This window comes from Octodon degus, unplaced genomic scaffold (genome assembly GCF_000260255.1).
Source record: "Octodon degus isolate 3935 unplaced genomic scaffold, OctDeg1.0 scaffold00012, whole genome shotgun sequence".
In the NCBI taxonomy this organism is placed as follows: Eukaryota; Metazoa; Chordata; class Mammalia; order Rodentia; family Octodontidae; genus Octodon; species Octodon degus.
Genome location: NW_004524588.1, coordinates 2,013,967 through 2,020,383, shown reverse-complemented (window position 1 = coordinate 2,020,383; position 6,417 = coordinate 2,013,967). Strand labels below are relative to the sequence as shown.

Sequence of the window (6,417 nt, the reverse complement as noted above, 5' to 3'; positions counted from 1 at the left end):
TAATTTCTTAACTTTGACAATTGTATGAAGTATACTTTTTTCCAAAAGCATGTTCTGAATCTTTGCATAGTTTTTTTTTTTTTTTTTTTTTTTTGGCGAAACTGGGGATTGAACTGAGGCCCTTGCGCTTGCCAGGGAAGCACTTATTCTACTGAGCCATCTCCCCGGCCCCGCTTTGCATAGTTTTTAACCAACCAAGGACTGACATGTATTTTCGTGTAATTCATTTGCATTTGTGCTTAGACTGTATTAATACCCATCACTCATCTATCATCATTAACTTCTTTTTTATTTTTTTGCAGTAGTCACAGATTTTTATTAGATGATACTCTAGATTATGTCAAAGGTAAGTGTTAAGCACTACTAACAACCACGACAGAGGAGAGAAAACACTCCTGTGTGTAGGAAAAGGCAGAAACAAAACCTAAGGATCAGGCTCTCCTTTGGCTCAAGTCTATCCTCCCAGGAGGCTTTTCCGCTTGGCAGTGTCCCCAGTGCTATCAGGAAATGGCCTGCAAGAGCTCGTTCAATGTGGCCAGCAGTTCTTCCAGTTCTGTATGAACTTGAGCCTTCCCTTGAAGTCCTCGTCAGTGCGCTCCCTCACTGACAGCCTGACGCCTTCAGGAAGATTGCTCTGGAGTATTTCCAAGAAAATCTCTGCAAATGTAGCACTCAGACGGCTGATCTGAGCTACTTGTTCATGGGTGGTCAGGACTGAGTCCAGGAACATTCTGGTGCCTTGGTCCTGCATGCAGGTCACTTCCACGGTTTTGGTGGGCATCGTGTAACTTTCCTCAACTTTGATGGAGAGACAGTTGCAGAGATTGTGTAATACTGAGACTAACTCTCTGCCAGGGTCATCTCATATGCAGTCAGGCAAATGTTTAAAACCCCATATTCATAATCTGTCCCTAAATTAATTGGTCTCACCTCCACTTTTCCCCTCTTATCCTTGGGCTCTTGTGATATAATTAGGTGCTTGTATCTTCCAATGCCATTAGTGGGCTTTGTCTTATACTTCTGACTGGTACTCAATAGAAGCCACCTGTCCACTTTCCCCAAGTTCTGGATCTGAGCAATGAAAAAGCTTCCTTTAAAATGGTATCGTTGAGCCAGCCAAATTGCTCAGTGGATTAAAGCACCTGCAAGCAGGCACAGGGGCCAGGGGTTCAATCCCTGGGCCTGCCATGCCAGCCCCACCTCCGGAATGCACTGAAAGGGCAATTGAGACTGGGCGTGGTGGCACATGCCTGTAATCCCAGCTCTTGGGAGGCTGGAAACAGGCAGATCACTAAAGTGTGATCTAGCAGTGAGACCCTGAACACCCTGTAGACCCTTCCCTAAAATAAAAAATAAAAAAATAAAAATAACTAACTAACTAACTAACTAACTAACTAACTAACTAACTAAATGGTATTGTTCCACAGGCACCGCATCTTTCCCAGGGTTCCACTTCTTTTTTCTTGCTGCAGTCTCTAGCTGTGAAAACTGGAGAGTCACTCCTGTAGCTGCGACCCGTGAGCCACTGAAAACTCATCATCAACTTCTAATTTAGTACTTTTCAAGTCTTCCCCATGAAATGTTAGAAATCTGTGAATTTTCATTAAGAAAAATAATTGGCATATGCTGACCCTGCCAAAAATATGCCTCTTTGGCATGTGGATTAGTTTGAATTGGAGATGACTAAGAATCAACAGGTGGAGGAAAAGTTCTTTACCCATCTATAATTGCCTAAAAGTAGAGAAGTATGTGTTTTCCAATTTTTAAAGGAACTTTTCATTTGTACAGGGAATTTCCACTTGTAAACGTACCTATACCAGAAAGAGAGCTATTCCTGGTGATAACCCCTTTCCTGAGATGCTCTTTTCTGTGTAAGAGGCAGCTTGTACTTACCACACTTTTCCTTCCCTCGCCTTCCCACAACTTGCCTCCTTCTCAGAAGCCCCCCTTGAGCAGTTTTCCCTTGTTTAGCTCAATAGATTGGATAAAGCTCAAGTACCTGGCTGCCCCCTTGAATCTGACTTGCTTGTAGAATCTCCATCTCCCTGCCCTAAGAGTGGGCAGTGTGGATAGGGGGTAAAGGACAGAAAGAAGGCTGCTGCCCTTGCTTGCTGCTTGCTGCCTTCTGCCTGCCCTGCTTTGCTATGTATTGTTTCTCCTTTGGGATGCTTGTTTGCTGTGTCATCCTATCTTGGGCCCAACAGATTAGGGTTTGAAAGGTCTACAAACTGTGAGCCACAAAGAGCCTTTTCTTCTTTAACTTTGGGTGTCTTGTATTTCATTGCAGCAAGAAGAAAAGTAAGACACCCTATAAAGACTTCTTGAAAGATATTTTAAGAATTTCTCCCCACATGGATGTACCTTGAGACCACAACGCTAGGTAAAAAAACAAACAACAACAACAACGCACAACACAAAATGAAATATCACATGGTTACTCTTCCATGAGAAACACAAAATATAAATAGTTCAGGAGCAAAATAAAAGATGATAGGCAAGGGAGACAGACTTCTTAGAGCTGGGAAGGGCTGCTGAAGATGGGGAAGATGGAGGGAGGGAGGGAGAAGGCTAAGTGAAAAGAATTAAGATACAATATGTACATGTACCAATTCCCCATGATAAATGCATGTATTATGTATTGCAAGTATGTATTAACAAAGGTAAAACAATAAATAAAATTGAAGTTTCCAAAAAATATTTCCTCCTTGCAACTAATCATTTATAATTCAAGGTTTAATTCTTATCTTGTATTAGAAACAGGTAGCGATCTGGCAAGATTTTTGCCTCTTCTTCAAAGGATAGGGTCTTCATTGGAAGCTGTCCAATTAAGGACCTTTTTCCCCCTATTTCTTTGCACCTGGTATGACCTTCTCGTTCTAGCCCATCGAACACCAGCGGAAGTGGTGTGTGATGTTTTAAGATTAATACTGAAGAAGAAATACTGACCTTAGCCTCTTTCTTTTTCTGCCAGCTGGTTTTATTTGAAAACAAAGCCTCTGAAGACAGAATCACAAGACAGAAGAGGACTGAAGACTTGTGATACAATATGGAGGAAAGACGGCCACCAACAGAAGAGTAACTGCCTTCAGGGCCTAAAAGAGTGAGAAATAAAACTCTACGGAGCTGTATATTTTGGTTTTGTTATTTGCTCTACTACCACTATCCTAATTAACATAAACATTGGCACATTGAACGAAGTAGTGCTGTAATAAATTCCTAAAGTAGCTGTTAGTGGCTTGACACTTGGGTAGCCAGTTTGAAAAGAATAGATATTGGGAGCTAGAAACATGGAGAATCAGGTTATACACTGGTAAGGCATTTTATTTTAGTTAATTAATTAATTAGTTAATTAATTTTTTTGGTAAAATATCTAAACAATTATGCTTATAACTTGAAAGGCAGAATCCATTGCTACAGTGGATCAATGACTTAGGCTTTCAGAATTCTTCATTTTCTCAAATGGAGCTATTATTATGATCATCTTACTCCTATTGTTTCCTTCTGTATAAGAAAGGTAGATGATTTGTTGTTTTTCAGTATTGAGGATTCAACCAGGGCTTTCACACTGAGTTATACATGTAGCATCTTCTTATTGTGAGTCAGGATCTTACAGAGTTGCAAAGTTGACCAGACTGGATTCACTTAAGATCCTCCTGCCTCAGACTTCCAGAGCGCTGAGATTTTGTGATGGGCCACCATGCCTGCTTCTTTGTGTACCACTATGCTGAGAAGAGCCTCAACTGGGAAAGGCTCATCTTATCCAGAGTGCCAGATTTTGTGTGGTACGTTTTAACTGGATCAGACCTTAGCACCTGTTTTTGGGACAAAGAAAGATGTAAATATATATATTTGTTGAAAAAAAATAGCAGAATGGGGCTGGGGAGATGGCTCAGTAGAATAGGCTCTTGCCTGGCAAGTGCAGGGTTCTGACTTTAATCCGGTACCATAAAAAAAAAACAAAACAAAAAAACAACAAACAACAACAACAACAACAAAAAACCAGACTGAGGAAAAGCCAAAATTTCTGCTTTTTCTTACATAATATTTTGAAAACAATTTTAAAAACTTTTATTTATTTATTTGGAACAGGGTCTCACTATGCTGCTCAGACTTATGGTGATCCTCCTGTCTCAGCCTCCCTAGCACTGGGATTACAGGCATGAGTCACCACGTGCTGTGGAACCAGGGATTGAACTCAGACCCTTGCGCTTGCCAGGCAAGCGCTTATTCTACTGAGCCATCTCCCCGGCCCCTATTGACCAAATTTCATCTAACCCAAGTTCCCATTGTTTGTGAACCCTATAGCATTTATGTACTACTATGAAGGAAAATGTACTACCAACTAAATTTGAATTTATGTTAAACAGTAAAATAGTCATTGGTTGAACAATATATTTTAATTGAAACAATGTTAAAATGTGAAAAAAAAAAAAAAAAAGAGAGAGAACTGAGAATTATGAAAAGCATTAATTTTTCCAAGAATTGGCTGTCTTATCAGAGGCGATGTTTCCTGGTCTTGTCTCTATGTTTTTACCAGTAACGTGAATGGATTTGAGGGTCACTTCTGGGTCAAGCTCTTTAAGATATAGGTGACTTTCCACACTCTTTTTCCTTCACTGGTTGAAAGCCGATGACAGGGAGGAATAGGGGATGGCAGGGCCACGGGGCGGGACCCCGAGTTCCTGGATCATCAAATGGAGGAAAGTCACCCACAGACTGGGAACATCCATCTTGATGTGAATGAGTAGACTTCAACTGTCTGTCTGTCTGTCTGTCTGTCTGTCTGTCTGTCTGTCTGTCTGTCTTCCTTTCTTTCTCACTTTATTTTTCTTTCTCTCTTTTCTTTTTCTTTCTTCATTTTTCTCTTTAAATTTGTTTTTAAAAATATATCTTCAAGGGGCAGGGGAGATGGCCTAGTGGAATAAGTGCTTCCCTGGCAAGCGCAAGGGCCTGAGTTCAATCCCTGGTTCTGCCAAAAAAAAAAAGTATCTTTAGCATTTATTTGCTATCATCATTAATAGTATCTTAATTCACACATCCTCTTGCCTGGATTGTTGTAAGGATTTAAAGATATTATTATGTATATAATTTTTTGTTTGTTTTGGTTTGGTTTTTACAGTGCTGGTGGCTGAACTCAGGGCCTCCCTCATTCTAAACACATGCTCCACTACTGAACTACTCCTCTAGCTCGGGTGAAGTTTTATTTTTTAAAAATTTATTTATAGGGCTGGTGAGATGGCTCAGTGGTCTAAAGCACCTACTTAGAACAAGCTTAGCAAAGCACAGGGACCGTGGTTCAATCCCCCAGCACCACATGCCAGCCAGCCCCGCCCCCTGGTGGGCTGATTTGGCCCCCCCACAAATAAATAAAATTAAAAAAAATTTATTTATAGGGTGTTCAGGGTCTCACTACTAGATCAGACTCATAATGATCTGCCTGTGTACAGCCTCCGAAGAGTTGGGATTACAGGCGTGTGACACCACACGCAGTCTCAATTGCCAGTGTGTCCCGGGACCAGGCCAACATGGCAGGCCCGGGGATTGAACCCGGACCCCTGTGCCTGCTTGGAGGAGCTTTAATCCCTTGAGCTATTTGGCTGGCCCTTGTGTGAAGTTTTTAGAGGTGTAGCTGGCATATAATAAATGCTAAATGAATGCAAACTATTATTAGTATTCCGAATTCTCTTTAAAACTGCAAACAGCCTTAGAAAAAGTAATGTTTGACTTTTACCTTTGGGATTTACAAAGTTATACTAGAGAACAATTTCTAGTAGAAAATAAATCCAAGTTCTGTCTTTTTAGACAAAAATAAATGGAGTCAGTCTCTGAGAGGATGAATGGGTTGCTCAAAATCACTTCTTTTTTATAGTTTCTTTAGTATGAATTAATTGCTTTCTTTTTCAATCAGGAAAGAGCAGGCTGCTGTAGAGATGAGACTTTGGATTAGAAGGACAAACGCAGATTTGCCCAAAGTTGTTTAGTAGCAAGTGACATATACTCTGGGTACGTCTCTGGATGTGCCCACCGCTGCTGTTAAGGGCTGAGTTGGTGGTGGCCATTGACGCGATGTCCCCCAGCCCTTCTGCCTCGGTAGAGCCTCATGCACAGCCATGCACGCGTCACCAAGCTGAGCAACATGTTGCTTCGGAAGTAACGTGGAACTGACTCCCAGAGAGTTTGTGTTAGCTGCAGGGAGCCTAACTGCTAGGCAGCATTGCGCGGAGAACCAGCTTTATGGCTGAGAGAAAGCCCTGAGCAGGCTCAAAGCACAGGAGAGCAGAAGTTTTAAATAAATGAAGGGATCTGGTCTACAGGGATAAGAATGAGGGAGCTACTCGGAAAAAAGCAGCCTGTAGCGCCCGGGGCTTATGCGGCATGACCTGCAACGTGACAGCTTACCAATTCTGACCCTTAGCT

General features: G+C 41.5%; 1 pseudogene; it reads right to left on the bottom strand.

The window, feature by feature from the left end:
- Positions 1–500: 500 nt before the first annotated feature.
- On the bottom strand, positions 501–6,059 carry LOC101585914 (annotated as a pseudogene).
- Between the last annotated feature and the right edge of the window lie 358 nt (positions 6,060–6,417).